The sequence below is a fragment of the Macrobrachium rosenbergii genome, chromosome 6 (genome assembly GCF_040412425.1).
Source record: "Macrobrachium rosenbergii isolate ZJJX-2024 chromosome 6, ASM4041242v1, whole genome shotgun sequence".
NCBI classification, from domain to species: domain Eukaryota; kingdom Metazoa; phylum Arthropoda; class Malacostraca; order Decapoda; family Palaemonidae; genus Macrobrachium; species Macrobrachium rosenbergii.
This window is the reverse complement of record NC_089746.1, coordinates 32,575,052-32,594,399: the sequence shown is the minus strand read 5'-3', so window position 1 is coordinate 32,594,399 and position 19,348 is coordinate 32,575,052. Positions and strand designations below refer to the sequence as shown.

At 37.9% G+C, this 19,348-nt stretch overlaps 1 long non-coding RNA gene across 1 annotated transcript; it reads left to right on the top strand.

The window, feature by feature from the left end:
- Positions 1-5,230: 5,230 nt before the first annotated feature.
- LOC136839433 (uncharacterized) lies at positions 5,231-9,690 on the top strand. Its single transcript, XR_010853338.1, has 2 exons — positions 5,231-5,706; positions 9,265-9,690. It is a non-coding gene; the product is annotated as an uncharacterized lncRNA (long non-coding RNA).
- The last annotated feature ends 9,658 nt before the right edge of the window (positions 9,691-19,348 follow it).

The window sequence follows — 19,348 nt, the reverse complement described above, 5'->3', positions numbered from 1 at the left end:
TAGCCTCAAGGGTGTCAATTTTGCAGTTTGGTAGATTTGCTGTGTTTGTCGGGAATAATACAGCTCTATATTCCATTGCCAACTTTTTGCTTTTAAACTGCTCCATATTGGTTTCTCTTCTTAGCTTTTAAAAGATTTGTTGTAGAAAAGTTTTGTCCTTTGGTAAATATTTTAACAAATATTTGTGTGAATATTTTTTTACAGTAGACTATACAAATTCAAGATATCAGCTAGTTTCATTTTGGCATTTGAACTTGCTTTCCTATTCTGACCATGCTAAGGTAAACTACAAATGTTCAGTTTTGAAATGAAACCCCAGTTTTTTTGCAATGAATATAATTTTACACTGGTCAGTCAAAGAAAATTATTGCACCTTTTTCAACCCCCAATGTCAACATTATTTCTGCTTGAGTCATAATGATTGGTCACTATTTTCTTATGATTAAATTCCCAATAACTGGTATAACTAGAAATGAAGTATATATCTTGACAAGGTAATTTATCACTGCTTTGCATTATGCAGATGTAATTTATTGGTATTCCACTGCTCTTTTTTTACAGCAGATTACAAAAAATGCTGTCATCAGCTAACTTGACATATTTGGACTTCTTACTTTTTTTTTTCCTTTTTTAACATATTAAGGTAAAGTACAAATATTAAACATGGCATTGACACCAAATTCAGCTTCCAATCAGAAGTTAATGTAATCTGACCAATCAGAAGAATACATTACAGTAAACCCCCCCCATATTTGCGGTCTCACTATTCATGGACTCAAGTATTTGTGGATTTCTCTGTGGAACGTATCTACCCATTATTCGCGGAAAATTCGCCCATTCACAGTATTTTTCACTTGAGAAATATTCACTAATTACTGTAATTTCATATCATTTTCATGACTAAATGCATTTTTTGTGATAAAACTATTAAAATACTCAGGTGTAAGCAGTTTTAGAGTGGTTTTTTGTGTTTAAACTATCAAAATAGGCAGTTCTAAGTGTTTTTAGTGGGGCTCTGAGTATTCGCGGATTTTAGCTATTCGTGGGGGGTGCGGTACGCATCCCCTGCGAATACAGTGGGGTTTACTGTACAGCGTTGCATGAATACAGTCACTGAGAAAGAGAGTGAATATGGGACAGCTATGATCTGGATTTGATGGGAGGACAGATGAAATCTAAAAATGTGAACACCAAAGGAAAGAACTATTGTTGCCTAATTTCCATCGAGAACATATTGTGCAAACATTTTTATTCAAAATAATACAAAAGTTTGGTCTGCATGACCAGTCTATTGACAGAATCATTTTTTGTAAAGCTACTGGTTCAGAAATGAAAAATTGCAACTGCAAGATCAGAGGAGCATCATCCTGCAAATAACCAACTTGATTTATTGTGCAAAAAATGTCAAACACAAGCCAGCTGTCCTGTTAATGCATCACAGATTTTAGACCCACCACAGAGACAAAAAATCTTACTACACTTACATTTACAAATGAAAGATATCTATTCTTCATGGGTCATAAAACCTCCTCCTCTCCTCAATATCCAGCTTCTTGATGTTTTTGCACATTTTTTTTCAATGTTCCAGTTACAGCATCACAGCCAATCATTGGTTTAGCTGGTCTATACATCATCTAGTAACCATTATAGATGATTTAATCCTGTTATATGGTAATAAAGTAAACAAAAGTCAGTCAGAATTTTGTATTTATTTAATTTTATTTTCCTTAATACAGTAATTAACAAAAAAATTTTATGGATACACATAATTCACTTGAAAATGCTAGCTTCTGTCTGTTTCATAAGGGAACTTTACATCATTTAAAAGTTTTTTGTTCCTGAATTATGTTATGTAAGACACTACTTTAAAAAAGCTACTTTCCTTTTTCATCTTGAATAAATATAAAAAGAAAATAATGTTCATGTGGAAAACCTCTGAAAAGAATAGCAATTACTAAACCACATTGAACATACATGTATTGCACAACTGATTTAAAAGCTATTAATTTGGTAATGACAATTGTAACGAAGGTTATAAAAAATATCTTTCCATAATGAAGAGGATTTTACTATAATCTGACACACTATGATTATGTGGATTCAGTCTTCAGCCCTCCAGGACAACTCACAGTGGGCATCCATATTTTAGATGTGCAAATTCAAATTAATATGCCATTATTCATAAGTAAGGCATACCACAATTTTCCTCTTTAGTTATTCATATTAAAATAAAAAGCTTAACTGCCAAATGGTAGCATTACATACACTTTTAACAGCTACATACTGCAGCTCGTGAACTTAGAATGCTTCACAATACCACACCTAGTCAGCTGCTTTTAAGCACAGTTATCATAGCACCTTGTCTGGTGGCATGAAAAAAATTGTAACAAGTTTAGTAGTACAGTATCCTAGAAAATAGAGGCACTGGAACATTGTGTGATGTCATGTGTTCTTAGCATACAAAAATGTCATGTAATCTTCAACATTCAAAAATACAATAAGAAAGTCATTTATGTTTTATGGAGACTACCCTCTTTATTTACCGAGGCATACTATTCACTGAATGACAAGACAACCAGAAAACAAAAGGTATTCTTGAAAAAAAAAAACTTATGTCGTCCTCCCATGTGAGCACAGTATGACACCAGTGGAGCTCTCTCAAACTCACTGCATCATCAGATTTATTCATAATCTTAGTGAGCTGGAGAAACATAACTTGGATTTATGGAATAGTTTTTATATCTGGATATGTTATTGCAATACACAAATTCATGTATGTAAAGGAGAAAGGCTTGTAAAGGCAACTTAGTATCAGATTATACTAGATATTGTGGGAAAAGGTGGGTATGAAAAGCCAAACATTTTATTCAAGTTTAGAGTGTCTTATGAAGTCTGATCACATAGGATATTCTTGACTCAAATAAGTTATGTTTTACAATTATACCTCCAGTTATGTTGAGTTAAGGCATTTCTGATGTTATGGCAGTTTTTAGTAAAAATCAAAAGGAAAAATAAAAATCAACTTACATCAGTTTATGCATCTTTACGTCGGTCAGCAATGAATGTTAAAATGCTATAAAAACAAAAATTGGGCCAAATCAAATGAAAATGTTAAGATGTATAAAATACTATAAAGCAATGAAATTTACAGTAAGAACTCATTTAAAAGCTTAAAAATATTATCCTCTTTACATGATGTTTGGCTATACTGTATAGTGCATAATGCACAGTTTTACATACATATTGCCAGTGTTCATTCATTGGCAACAAAAATGCAAAAATCAATAGAAAAGTGCCATTTCATATTTAAACATTTTTAAATACCTTACACAAAATAATATACCTTTAGAAAAATATAATGTGTATACACAATAAAACCATTTAAAAGCTTTAAAAACTTTTTAAAAATTATGTCTTGGTACATGATGTTCTAATTCCACCATATTCCCATGTGGCAGCATTAGTTCTTGGCAGTAAATTTGGATGTGTGATGGTGTGGGTATTATTTATGTTGTCTTATTTGCAATGATTAATTCTTTGTTTTTCTTTACACACACACACACACACACACATATATATATATATATATATATATATATATATATATATATATATATATATATATATATATATATATATATATATATATAATATATATATATATATATATATATATACTATATTAAAAAGAGCAAAATGTTTGATGATTGAACAACTTATTGTACATGTATTAAGGATGTCATGGGGTTGCTTATAAGGATTTATAGTACCTAGGTAATTTTTCAGAGTGCTTACTCAACCTACGTTGTTTTTTACTTGAGTTCCATCTTGGAATAAGTTAACGACATAGCATGAATGCTTCATGCTGAGTTCTTTAGTCAGAATAAATTGCTAAAATACAGATGCCTTTGGACTACAGTATTAAGTAGCTATTTAGTTTGAATCAGATTGCTACCAGGTGCTGAAGGATCAGGAAGAATTGGGAAAGGAAGCTAGGTTATTGGTAATTTAATTGTGACTATTGATCCTATAAAAAATATCACCATGAATATAACTAAACCCCATGGCAATGTGGGTACAGTATTTGCAATGCTGCTCCATCCTTAGTGAAGATACTATACATCCAGGCTTTTAGTCATTTACTGATTTATCCATTTTGCTAATATTTTCAAGAAACATTAATAATTTTAAAATTATTACTATTGTTCAAACGTAACAAGAGAAAAGCTCTTACTCCATCTTGACATTGTCAGTACGTATGAACAAAGAATCACCTCCCATTGTATAAATGGTATGATGTTTTTTGGTGTGTAAAGAGATAGTTTAGGTGGTATATTGATACACACAGTAAAAAGTCTCTTACAACTAGTTTTGTGCAATATTTTCCTTTGTAGGTACTGCTTAAAGTGCAAAACCTTCAGGTTGCCCCCTACCGAAGTCAGTAGGGTTAAGATGATGAATGTAATGTGCCATTCCTTGACTATTTTTGTTAGCTTCTTAGCTAAATAAACTGTGTTGAAGGGAAGATTTCAAGTCCTTCCACTGGTTTAAAGTAACTACCAAGAAGAAACTCAATCCAAAGGTTTGTGTGATGACCTTATATGGTTTCTCATATCATATAAGGGTCCTATTTCATAATTTATCTGCAGGTCTCAAGAATCTCCTCCATGAAGTTTATCAAAAGATCCTAACCTCCAAAAATTTTGGCATGTCAAGGTACTTCATCTCACTATGGAACAGAGACAGTGGAAAGAGATGTGCTCCTATTTAACCATTAACTAAAGAAAATTGTACTTTTGCCTTGGGTAAGGTTATTATTATATACAGTAGTTTACTTTCCCCACATTCCTTTCATAGCCATCTTGCTTGATCATATGTACTGAAGGCCTCTAGTGGCTTCATAATGCACATCCAAACAACAAATCCCCAATCGACTTTTGCCCACCTAAAACCAACACATTTTTCTCCCCTGTGCTCTTATTTTTTAAGTATCACAATAGCAAAGTGGGCATTTGCTCTGCTGCTCCATGCTTGAAGACAATCCACATTCAAGCTTTTAGCCTTATATCTATTTATTAATTTTGCTATTAACATTTTCACATATAGGGTTATGATAAGAAAAAGACAAGTGAAATATATAAAAAAATGTAAACAGTATAATATATAAAATAAAAAATATAACAAAAGAAATCCATGAGAGGTTACAGTATGTTATAAATATCGGGTCTTAAGCTCGAAAAACAACATTCTTAGAATAAATAAAGAAATGAAAATTTTAAGGAAGAGGGAACTTTGTAGCCAGCTGTCTCCCCTTTTATGACCACCTTTTGTTAATTTAAGAACTCTCTTGGGAGAACACTAGGATGCTTTTTGAACTGTACTCCAGTAGCATCTCTCAGAGTCAAGCCCCCTGTTTTGCTATCTTCTGCCAGCAGATTGCTTTGTTTTTCAGGACTTGTACAAGGTGAGATAGCCAGAGGGCAGATCCTGAGGAAAAACACCCCTGGTCCAACTGGCCACAAGACCGAAAGTCAGTAGCCAGTGAACCCTAATCAGAGTTACAGCTGTCCCTCCAGCTCCAAGGAGCCTTCTCCTAACAGCCTCTCTATCCTGAAGGCAACCTAGCATCCACAAGTGACGTCCTGCCACACATCTAAAGGAAGGAACAGCACTAATTGCTTTATGAAGCATACGCAAATTGCAAAGGTATGTCTGGGAAGCAGGGGAATCTGCCTGGTATCCGTTATTTTTATCTTTTTCAATTGAACTTACATTTAATTATTCCATCCATTTCCATTCTGGGCTTTTTATTTCCTAAATATACTAATACAATCATGAAATTTGCAAACTCATTAGTAGCCTGTCCTTGCTTATTTTACCCATTGCACTTTGTCATCCTGAATGTCCATTTAATTATTTAACCTGTTCTTATAGAACAAAATCTCTGCTCATAGCTGGCTCTGTCTGTGCCCTTTAAGCATTTCTATGCTATTGCACAGCCTCCATATGTGCCATCGTCAACTACGTGTCATTTAATTAATTGCTTTAAGCACCCAGCCTATGCATGATTGGCTAGCCTATTGATTGCCTCGTGTAAGCTTAACCTAACAGTCCTTTGTGAACAAGCCTGCTGTTCTTCGTAACAGTCCACGATTCCTGGTGAACCAATCCACACATTTTGTGCTTTGCAAACCCATTAATTGCACCTAGGTGCCTCACATTATTTAGTTCCTCAGAACTCACCCACACCTGTGTGTAAAACTCGTAGTGTGTCATATCTCCGTTCTTCAGAACCCATAACCTCTGCACTATAGCCGGTGCTGTCTGTGCGCATGTTACCCAGTGTTCTTTTTTAACAATCCACTAGTTCTTCAGAACCACATTGCACTTTAGTACCAGTGCCATCTTTATCACAAGGAGGCATTCTCATTCCTAATGTCACCATTCCTTCCATTCCAGTGGAGCCTTCTAAAGCCCACTTCCTTACACGCTGCCAGTTCAGAGTGCCATTTCATTTTCCACACAATTGTTTGTGTGGCCATCTTAAAATTTTGACATTCTTTGGGAAATCAGACCCCTCTCTAAGCATCAGCAACATATCTGCTTAGGAGTACAAACTTTTCACCGACATAGGTAAAACTATGGCATTAAAAGGAGAACAGTTGACCAGATGGGTTCAGGACCACGTAGCTGCTGCTAAGAAAGCCTGAGAAGAGGAAAGGGAGTATGAATTGCAGCTGGAATAGCTGAGACAAGAAGAGAAGAAGCAGGCCGAGAAGCAGCGCCAGCATGAGCTAGCCCTAAGGGAGAAAGAGATAGCCTTAAAGGAGAAGAAAGCTGAAATTGAAAAAGCCAAGCAAAGGCACTGGCCCAACACCAAGCCAAACATCCAACCCTGTCTCAGCTCCTTCCACTATCTCAAATATCAGCCACCTCGTGCCCTGCTGGAATGACGCAGAGCCAGAGGCGTGGCTGGACCATGCAGATACCCTCTTCTTTGAGTACAATCCGACTGACACTGAGAAGGCCATGATTTTTGCAAAACACATGAAAAGAAAGGGTCAGGACACCTTAAATTCCTTAGAAAATGGCAAAAAGGGAAACCTTGAAGTGATCAGGAAGGCCGTAGCAATGGCACATGAGATTACACCTCAGCGTTGGAGGCAAAAGATGTCGAAGTTTTCTCAAGGAGATCAGCCAAACCTGGTCCGACTGGTCCTATGAAAAGACTCACACCTTATGGTAGTGGATTGACGCCTTGGAGTGCAAGGAGTTCAAAGACTTGCTGAATAAACTTCAGCTTGAGGGCTTTCTCCATTATGCACCTGGCCCTTTGGCCCTACACATTACAGTAGTGAGAAACAGTCAGTCCTTTTCAGTGACTTCTGCTGCATGGCCGATGCGTACGAGACGTACCACCCATCCACCAGTACCTCCCACAGGCACATAGTCCCTCCTGACCCCACTGCCTTATCAGTCCGACCAAGAAACATACCATCTTCATTGCCACCTGTGTGTACTTATTGTAACAAATTAGGACATATAGAAGCCCAGTGTAAAGCTAAAGGGGGAGCCGTGACAAAGATCCCCCCCCCTAACCAGAACTCCCAGCCTACTTCTACCGTAACTGCTCCTCATAGAGATTATAGCAGTTTATTGTCACACTTGTAAGCAGTATGGGCATTCCACCAATTTCAGGGATTGCCCTGGAAAGAAAACTGCCACCTTCATTGCTCTGGTGGCCACTCATTCATCCTTTTTAGGACTCCCAGCTGAGGGCCTTATTTATGTTGCACTCAAGGTCATTATTGTGCCCAACAGGTCTCGGCTTTTGAAGACACTGGCGTTCAGATCTCCCTTATACGGTGAGACAGTGTCCTATGGGGCCATTATTGAAGGAAAGTACCCTGTGGGGCCATTATTGAGGAAAACAAGCCTATAACTATTGAAGTCTTAGATAATTGGAGGCGTGACAGTCCGATTGAGGGTCACTAGACCCCATAAAAGTAGGATTTGAATGCTTGGAGTAGTCAATAATATCCAATAAAATTCCTGGAGGCTATGATCTCCTCCTAGGACAGGACCCCTCTTTCCAGCCCTTTCCAGGCCTTCCACAAGTCCTGCCGTTGAGCCGCAGCCAGTGCCTATGCCTGGCCAGTGGATTGCTCCGCCCAGCCCGGTCATTGAGCCCACAACCAAGCCAGGTTCTGGTTCCTTATGAATTGTACAAACTTGGACGTCTGGCACTCTTGGTCCCAATGCCAGTTAAGTCTCCTCTCCAAATCCTGTTCCTGAGCCTGCCTTAGTGCCAGTGCCAGTGCACAATGCCAATCTCCCTTCAGGAGATCACAATTCGGCCCCCTCTCGTCTACCGGCCTGGCCCCGCTATCAGTGTCTGGCTGAGAGCTAGCCCAAAGTTCAGTAGGGTCTTTCCCAGATACCCCTGACCACAGTGGGAGCTCCTCCCCAGCGCCTGAGTTGGTCCTTGTAACCTGCGAACCTCTTACAGTACAGCAACCTCCTCTTTGTCCTCACCAATAGTTACTCCAGGTCTACGTCTCAAAGGTAATCCTGTTGAGGGCCCTGACCTAGCCCAAGGGCCTTCTCAGTCTCTTCTGGAGACACCTACCCAGGTTCCAGTTAGGAATCCTCGGCCTAAGGCTTGATTGAAATCAAGGAAGAAGAGATGTAAGGGGCAAAGAAGGTCCAGGTAGTTAACAGAGCCACTGAGCTCTCATGGCACTAGTGTCGATATATCACAGTGCCTTATCTTAACAGAGCAATCCTGGCACCTTGCCCAGAGAAGGATGCCTAGGTTGTCTCCTACTTTGACCAGTTGTGTTGTATATTATGAAATAATTAGTTGAATATACCATTTTTTTTTTTGTTACATTAAATTTGTGCTTACTTGATCTTACATTTATTTTTTATTTTTATTATTGATTTTTGGGAGCAGCTCAACCTTTCCCCATAATTTAACATGAGTAGATTACATCCTCAATTATGTTAGGGTTGTATCATTTGTATGTGAGCTAATTAGTCATTTGAATGTTGCTGTGTTAGCTAAGTTCTGTCTGGTATTCCATTAGTTGATAACTTTAGTCAACCCACAGACAGTATATTCTGTAAATTAAACATAGGCACTTCTCTTAAGCCTCAGTTAGGGCTGATTCTTTGTTAACCTTACAGTATTCCAACTTATGTTTATGCTTAAATTAAATTGAATGGTTAGGTGCTTAATTAGTCTCTGTTCTCCTCAAGCAGTGCCCTCTCTGCCAGACCTTCTAACCTGAAATGGTCAGGAAGGCCTGTAAAAAGGGGGAGCTGTTATAAATATCAGGCCTTAAGCTCAAAGAAAAACTGAACATTCTTAGAATAAATAAAGAAACGAAAATATGAAGCGAGAGGAAACTTTGTAGCTAGCTGTCTCTCCTTTTATGACCCCTTTTTGTTAATTTAAGAGCTCTTTTGTAAGAACACTTGGATGCTTTGTGAACTGTACACCAGTAGCATCCCTCTCTCAGCCAAATCCCCTATTTTGCTATTTTCTGCCTCAGGGAATAGATTCTCCTTTATTATTATTGTGCCCCTTTGCAAATGGGTTCTTTTCATTTTGAATTGTTAAATGGTGTCCTAGTGTTATTTACACTTAATTGACCCTGTAATTTGTAATTAAAGTAATTGGAAAAGTACTAGCATTGTCACTTTGGCGACCTTACCTATTCTTTCCATGTTCTTTTCCCGTTTATGTCACTGTGGCCATTAGCAAGGCTATTTATGTAAATGTCAGAAATCAACCACTCAGCCACAGACATAACAGTTAATAAATGAATGCAGTTCAACCTCAAATTTTTGTGCAACCAGTGCATTTATGATGAAAGAGAATGAGAGATGAATGGAATAAAAATACAGGTAATCTAAAAAATATTGTAGTCTAAAGGTAAGTGGTACATTATAACTGGTTTAAGAATAAGAAACTAATGAAAAATGAATGAATGCAATACAATACACAATAAATACAGCAAGAGCCTTTCAGTTATCAAAATGCATGTCAACTAGGTCCCAAATTGAAAAGAATATGTATTTGCTTCCATTGTGTAGTGATTTGTATGTGAATACATTTTGAGATATACCATAAACATGTTTTTAGGGATGTCTAAAAATGTTTTCATATTTTTACATTTTGCTGATGATCTTGGTATTCCAGGTGTTTAACAATGTGTTTTCACCTGATGTCTTGACACAGGAAGGTTATTAACTGTGCATAATGGTTAAAAATCACAATATTTTAAAAATTTGATAACTGGGTGAAACAAAAATGTTACAAGGCACTCCTGATATTCTTAACCGATTTGTTTCCAAAACCTGACACTTGTTGATTGTAGCCAGGTCCTTCACATAAAATTTATTCAATTGTTAGTGTCGACCTACATTCTCTTTATCCAGGGTTTGGATCAAGTGGGTTATTCATTAAATATCCATGTGTTAAATGAGTGTGACCAATAATTTGAAGACAGGTTAAGCTTACTTCAACATGGGAATTGTTTTATTCAGAATGCATGGGTAAAGGTCCAGTGTTGATTGCTGATGTAATAGTAAAATTTACTGTGCTATGTCTTGTGCATTTTCCCCTCTGTTTAAAGGTTTGCTGGATAATCTTTAGACATAAAGGTCCAACATGTAAAATACTGGATGAAACCTCGGAAAGAGTGATTATCTCACTATGTAGGGTCATATTTATAGGTCTCCTGAACATTCAGCAGAAAATAAAGATCTGGAAATCATTCCTGTTAATTTCATACTTGTGAACCAACTAAACTTAGATGCATTCTTGAGATGTTAAAAATCTGTTTAGTAAGGATGTCATAAACAAGAATGGGAAGAAAATGTATACCTGTATGTTAGTGCACTTCAAAGACACATAACATACAAAATATAGAATAAGTACAGCTATGTTTAGATAATCAAAAACAAAAATAAAATGTACAACATGCTAATAGTCTCTTAATGTAATGCTTAAACAATAACCCTCTGCTCAAAAGGAAGAGCAAAACAATATTGAACAACTGTTCTTGGGTAATACAAGAGATCATTAACATAATTGAAGGCAGGTTTTTCTCTTCTGTTGGAATGGGAAAAACAATAAAAAAAAACCCTTCCTATCATCTGTACTTATTAAAAGTGAACAGAAATGAATACTTACTTCATCCAGAGAGGGGGTAAAGATAAACAATAAAGTATGCAATGCATGGTATAGACATCATGTCCAGTCAGTAGCTGGCTAAGTAAAGAAGTTATCTTTGTTGTAAATAGGGACACCACATAGCAGAGGGATACAGTGCTCACAGTGAGAATGACAGAAGACCTTCATTATAGAATAATTATCTTACTTGGCAAACTGGTTGTAGAGAAAACAATGTGCACAACTACAATAAGAGATCTGTTCACTGTATGCAGAGGTAAAATCATTATATCCAATACACACAGGAAAAACATATCTTGAAAAGCCACAAAAATGTAGCTTTTATGTGCAATAGCAATTTTTACATTATTACAGTGATTACATATTACACACAGGCAAAATATATCAAAACAGTTCAAAAAATATACCCTTCATGTGCACCAGTATTGCTTAAATAATAATTCACCATTGTGCCAAGTATGTTTACATAGATTCTGGAAAACAAATGTAAAATCTACTCCATTATACAGGGGAACCCCTGAGCAATGCCACAATTGTCAAAAATCTTGCAATAGAGTCTTACCATTGTGAGACTCAAAAATAAAATATAAATATAATGACAAAGATCACCTAAAACTAGGAAATATGACAAAGATCACCTAAAACTAGGAAATATGGAAGTTCTTTGCTTTATATTGCTGATATTTAACAAGAACCACCTGGTTCTCTACAACAGCAAACTTAATACAGCATCAAATTTTTTTTTTTATTTACAATTTTACTTTCTTCCTAACTTGACTGCCTCATTCAAAATAATTAAATATGGAATATTACAACAAAAAATTTCTGTGAAGACTGACCCATCTGTGGTCATTGTAAGATTTACATTTAACCAACAATGTTACTTTACAATCACAGGACAGTTTCAATGTTTCATTTCAATTCACACGTTTTTGCAAAATTACATTAAAAACAATACCATATGCATTATACTCCTAAAAGTGTAAATGAACTTATTATACAAGTTTTAAAGCTTAGGGGAGTGTTAATTGGTTAACTAGAAACTATGCATATCTTGATTAACTACAGCCCTAGGAAAGGCGAACACTTAAAATGATCAGCTCCTCTGGCAAGACCTAAGAACTTCAAGAACATGTCTGAGCTAGTACCTACTAGAATTAATTTCTCTATGACCATTTAAGAAATCATCATATGCAGAAAAAAATTTATTCATTGGCCATAGTCTATTTCAATCTTAAACACAAACTGGATATAAAAAAGAATGTTTTTCAAAATATTTAGAATTTGGTGCAAAAAAAAAAAAAATCCCATGCATAATCACCTGCATCAAACATAAAACTGATGAACGCACTTACAACCACAACCTAGTTCCCAAATTTACTCATTTTATATGGATTTTTATGTTTAAAGTGGCACAACAGTAAAATTAAGCTAAACTTATGTATCAATGGTCACTAAAACATTCTTTTTTAAAAACTAAATCTACACCCTGTAAAAAGTACAGTACTTACTCCTATTTGGAAAGACTACTGGAAACTAGGAACAGTCATCAAGAGTTACAGCAAAATTTCAAAGATACTGTCAATATAAGAATGTGGTACTAACATTTCCTCTGCAAGTACCCAAATAATCATTTCTGAGATTCTGACAACAGTGCTTAAGAGTGCATTTACCTTAAATTCCCTTAACATTATGTTCATGGAAATGCAGCACAAAATATAAAATCACAGTGGATTTGCCAAAATTATAACCACAAAACCATACTCATTGACTTGTAATGCTTCATTTTATGTACTATTAGACTTGTAATGCTTCATTTTATTATACTATTAGGTCTAATGTTCCTTACCAAAAATTTTATAACCGATGAGGATCTCATGGCTAAATTAATCAGCCAATGCAACAATAAGTAACTAGGAACTGACCTTGACAGTGTTTATAATCATGACAAACCCTTTCATGCTTAATCTAAAGATATATTTGCCTTTTTGGACTGACATCCCAAATAAAAAATATATGTATAAATTTTACCTGATAAAAGTGAGTTCTTATTTACAGACATAATCTGTGCTATACAATAAAATGAAAATAAATATTTTGTACACAAAATGAGTTCCATTTTTTCTAGTAAAAACACTACTGAGTTCAGTATAATATATGAAATGGAAGAAAACTGTATTTGATTACAGTTACTGTATATGTGATATCAAAACTAACCTATGCATGACTGTCACCAAAATTAAAGGACTATTGCAGAGCAAGGAAACATCACGGCAGTTAATGTCATGTGCAACATATTCAGATGATGAACTCTATGAATAACTATTGCGGATTCTTCTGCAGTTTCAAATAAAAAGCAAATAGCATTAGAGTATATGTAATACATACCTCTATCATATGACTAGAGAGTATGCCATGTCAAAACATAACACCTACTGTGTGCTAATTTAGAATATATATAGTATAGTAGACCATTTTACAGTATTTTCCCTTCATGCCATCCTATACAGTACCTAAAAACTTCATGGAAATTTTCTACAATAAACATCAACAGATGCACTGTTGATACTAAACTTGTTCACTTTCAACCAGCTGTTATGAAACAGCAACCTGAAGCTCAAATATAAGAACACATTTAGCAAGTCAACATTTAGGTAACAAACACTGAAAAATATCCTCTTTAAGCTCCATAAGTAATTTTTACGAAAATATATTGAACCATGATCTCAAACTTCCATTTACAATAAGCTTTATATACAAACTATGATTAATTATAATTCAATCCTGCATCATACTTAAGCCCATCTTAACACAAACTTTAAAATACATTTACTGGAACCTAACATCAAAACACTTTAAATCAAATTTTACATTTCATAAATACAAAACAATGCTCCACACAACCATCCCACTGATTCTCAGCAAACAAGTAAAACCAAAGTTTACACAAGTCTATAGAAGGCCAAATAGGGAGGGATGCAATTCCTTACCTGGTTCCTTCATCACTTCTTTGCCACTTTTGCAGAATAAATCAGTTAAGGCAGTGTCACAAAAAAGACTTTTCTCTTCTTTTTTCCATATTTCTGCTTATTGTCAATATCTGTCAATTTTCAGAATCAAATGGAAATCTCTACTGGTAGTCACCACAATTCTAGATATTACAAACATACATGGACTACATAATATTAAGAAACTGATATAACAAACATTTACTTGTATTGACAAAAAATATACAGTTTTCCTAATCTATTTACTATATCTATTCCCACCTCTCATATGTTTTGTTTTTATTCTGCCATGATCAGCTGAATTCAGATCATTGTTTACATATTTCATCAAAACCACAAACAACAAAATTTAATTATGAATGCCAACTCAACTTTACCTGGGACATATCTCCAAGGAACTGGTTCCTGGATAGACTAATAAAGTTTTGAAAAGTAGAGGGGTCATCAAGGCTAAACTAGCTCATTAGCATATGGAAAACACTCCCTTTCTCACATCTTGCCAACTATGACTACATCCAAAGCCACTTTTTTATTGCATTTCAATTTTTCATCTCATTCAGTCCATAAAAGTGCAAAACAAAAACAGCTTGTCCCTGAGTACAAAACACAAATAACTTGTTCCGACTGTGGATTAAAAGTTGCTTTCTATTTTCATAGATTTTTTTTAGAATATCTAACAGCTCCAGTGCAATTGAATCTAAAGACATGGTTCATTCTTTGTTGATTCGTACAGAAAGGGGGATGAAAAGATACTGTCTAATTTAAGGTTAGCAGAGAAAATAGAAGTTTACTAACCATGTTATAGGTGTGGGGCTCCTTCTAATCATTCATTACCCAATGCTTGTTCTTCAGACAAGAATTTCTTGTTAAAGAAAATATAACAAATCATTTCAGCAACACCTTTCTACAAGCTCACACAACACAAAAACAAAGCTAGTGGAAGATGAAAAGTATCAATAGAAAGGCTGTCAGATCACTGAAATATAATTCAGTGGATATAATAATGTGGTGTCTTCTTTTCAATGGATGTGCCAAGGTTAAAGGCGAAAGTAAAGTAATGGAAAGGAGAGACTGTTCCAGTAAGGTATTTCAGTAAGGAACCTGCCAAACGACAATGAAAATTGTACTTTAGAAACTTCAAAAATTTATTGGGAACTCTAGGTATTTTAACCTGCCATCCAAGGAAATCAGCAATGCCTGGGTATAAAAATAGTGCTCTGGACATTTGTCCCTGTGAGCTAAAAATGATCATCATACCTACAAAAATACAAAATAACAAATTTTTATTTTAAAGTAATTTGTATTTTTCCTAATATATAAACCTGAAGGTCTTTACATAGGATTTAGCTTGTGGATGTGAGCTGGCCATTTAGCTTTCAGACAAGGTTGTTAACTACCAACAGTAGGGGGGAAACCCAGCCCACTCTTGCCTTTCGGCCTAGGTATCAGAATGAGGGGTGGCTGAGGTAGGCCGTAAATATAAAGACCTTCAGGTTTGTATGTTAGCAAAAATATAAATTACTTTAAAAAATTTGCTATTTGTTCTTACACAAATACAACCCTTCAGTCTTTACATAGGAGACTTACCTATGGGAGGGTGGAGTCTAAGTAAATCTCTGAACTGACTGGTTGGTTCTACCCACCCGGGAATACCTTCCTGGTCTGGAAGAGCTGAGGAAGGAATCCCACACCTCTAGCTTGTTGGACATATAGGATGTTGTAACTGCTAGACTTCTGGGCTTAAAGTAATGATGTGTCATTACTTTGAAAAAAAGCTTGGAAGAACCTAAGAGTGTCAGAGACAATAAAAGTTGTTGGTAAGACTAATGGGTTTGTTATATACTCTGTCCCTCTCCCCACTTGTCTAGAGAGAGAGGGTGCATGCATCTAAACCATCTACACAAGAGGAAGGACAGGATACTCTCATCATTTAGTCACCCGCAAACTCATCCATCCAGCACACGACAGCTTGCTACCTGCCTCTGTCTTAAGAGATTGAAAAAGAGATAAAAGAGAGAAGGAAGGAGACCAGTTACTCACACACCTCTCCAGCTTACCGAACACCTTAAACAAGATGCACGTGTCACCTATGGGAGCAGGATGAGCCACACAACTTGTTGGGCAGCCACCACAAGATCCAAGGAAAACCATGTCCAAAGACTTATGAGCAAGGTAAATGTGGTCACCTGCCTGTATTACCTGCTGAACTGACAAGTGCTTCCAGAATGCAAGGGATGGGGCGATGGCCCAACCTCATGATCTCTCGCCTGGACTGAATTCCCATCTACCACGTCAGATGAAGAGTAAGCCCACTGCTATCTCAGGAAACCTGAAAGAGTATGTGCTCTTGGGCACCTCTTCCTTGGCCAAGTCAAAACTAATGAAGAGGCATCAACAGATACCATATTGTCCAGTAGCATCTCGTTCTGATCATACCTACAAAGTCCTTTAGTCTTGGTTACGAATTCCAGGACCAACTTGGAGTATAACAGATCCCCTTCCCCTTAAGTGCTTAGCATCAAAGGCCATGAAGCTCACCAAAGCTAGGATGAGCAAAGAAAAAACAGTCTTAAGAGTCAGAACTCTGACAACCCTCTTAACAGTTCGCAAAGTGTACAAGCTAGGCTCCTTAAGATGAAAATTGCAATCCACTCAGGAGCCTGGGTTCACCAGGTGGGCAAGACTCTTGAAACTTCTCAGAAGTAAAAAGATCCCTCATGGGGATGAGAGATCTATTTCCTTCAACTGAAATACTTGACCAAGGGCAGCTCTATCACCCTTTCGCCCTTAATGGCAGAGACAATGAGACGCTTCTCATGGAAAAGAAGTCCAATACGTACTGAATAAAAGCTCTGATTAGAGAAATACCCTGTCGACTACAACTACAGAAGACAGTTCACTTCACTTGGTACACAGCCACTGAATATTCCATAAGTATCCAGACATCTTGTCACGTGCCGAGAAACAACACTTGCTCACAGAAGATGCTATATAGTCTCCAGGCATGAAATGCCATCACCTCCACCACCTGGTGATACCTCTCAACATGCAGCTGGCACAGAAGGCTGAGCCAGGGGGGATTCTCTCTCATAAAATAAGTCAGCAGGTCCAGAAACCACTTGGCGTGTTGCCATTGTTGATCGCCTAATGAATCAGACAAAATGGAGAGGAAGGCTTAAGAACTTCTGTCATACCAGTTATGGAGAGATCATGGCTGAGACTACCCCTAACTCGAAGAGTCTCTTCGCAATGTCTTGGTGTAGGGATATCACAGGGCTCTGGCAACTGAGATTGTCTGCCACCCTATTCTGAGACCCTGGAATGTACCAGACTGACAGCTCCATCAAGTGTGATACTACCCACTCGTGTACCTGCACATAAACCTGGGTGGCTGGAAGGACACCACTCTCCCCTGCTTGTTGACATATGCCACTATCACAGTGCTGTCACTCATCAACACCACGGAGAGTCCCACCACTTGGTCCCAAACTTGTTGGGCTAAAAAAGCTGCCTTGAGTTTCAGGACTCTGATGTGGAGGTGTCTGTTGTTCTAGTCCCACACACGTGCAACCAACATTCTTCCAGGTGCGCTCTATCCCTAGCAGATGCATCCAAAAAACAAGAGCACCTTGGAGGGGGAGTGCCCAACGGCACCCCTAAAGAAAGCCTCCTGTCATCTAACTACCCAGCTAGCTCTCTCCTCACTTCCTCCGACAGAGAAAGATGAGAGAAAGGGCGGGTTTCCCACTGGAGACCCATTCACCTTCATCCTTTGCTAAAGGCCGAGGAGGTGAAGCTGCCCTTTAGGGTCCAATTCTACAATGACGACAGGTAACCTAGAATGAGGTACCATTGCCAAGAGGGTTGTTCTTGCTGAGACAGGAACTTCTGCTCTCCCATTCTGAATCTGCCAACCAGAATCCAAAAGGAGGACCCTCCCTGCTGCTGTGTCTCTCAGCCTGTCCACTGAGGCCTCCCCCTTCCTCTAGCAAAGGGGGGAGAATCCCAGAACCATTCCATTCCTGAGTTCCAAAGCTGACTCGGACCCAACAAACTTAGAAGTTTGAAACAGCACAGCATCTTGCCCCGACAGGTTTGCTGTCTAATGGAGGAAGTAGAAAATATCACTACCTACCAGAGTAACAGTCTCTTGAGGGCTGCATTCTCCTCAGGTGTACAGAAGCTTGAGGAAAATACAATCTCGGCCAATGACAGACCCAAAGATTGATCTACAAGACTGACTGGAATGCTGCTCTGGCAGTCAATTCTGGTGCCCCTGCCTCCACTTGTGATAGGGAGACTCCCTCCACATGGAGACGTTTTGGTGACAAACCAGGGCACAGACGAGTCAGGTCTGGGTCAACCTAATAGACAGCAATGATCTCTCTGAGAGAACGTGATATTTCCTTTGGTGACCTAGAGGTGGAGGAAGTGCCTTGCATGAACAGCTGGACCAGGGAGAAATCTCTTGCCTGGGGAAGCACGGAGCAAGAAAAGATAGTCTTTTCCTTGAGATCATTAAATTGACGTATCATTCTAGTGATCTCTACAATAGGACTCTGCAACTCCATAGGAGAGAAACACTCACCAGAGCCCTTGGTGATCTCTTAATCATCTGGTGTATGTCCTGTCCAGTCCAAGGAACGGACCAGGAACGTAGGCCTCTGTGTAGCAGGCTGGGATAGGAGCGAGAACTTTCCCAGTCCTAAGCCTCAAACCTGTCTGGCTCCCCTCTCCCAGAAAAAAATTCTGAGTAGGAGGAAGGAACAAGTAAGAGATCGCGAGCACCCTTGCCCTGCCTGCTGAAATCTGAAGTCCTGGCAGGTAAGCTGGTAAGCAAGGCCATGGGCAGTCGACAATCCATGATGATGATGTCTGCCTGGGTCGGGGAGATTGGTCCTGCTCACGTGAACTTGGGCGGGGCTGTCCCACGAGTGTGCTTCAATCTACTTAGAATCCAAGGCTTCTACAAGAGAAGAAGACTGAGCAGGGGACCTCCTAATGCCTCGCCCGAACGACCAGGCTGGTTGCCAGGCCACAGTCCCAGGACCCCTGGAATGCTCTATTGAAGAGTAGGAAGGAGGGCGAGGAATCACCTGCATGCTCTCTGCTCACCTTTTTTCACTGGCTTGTACTG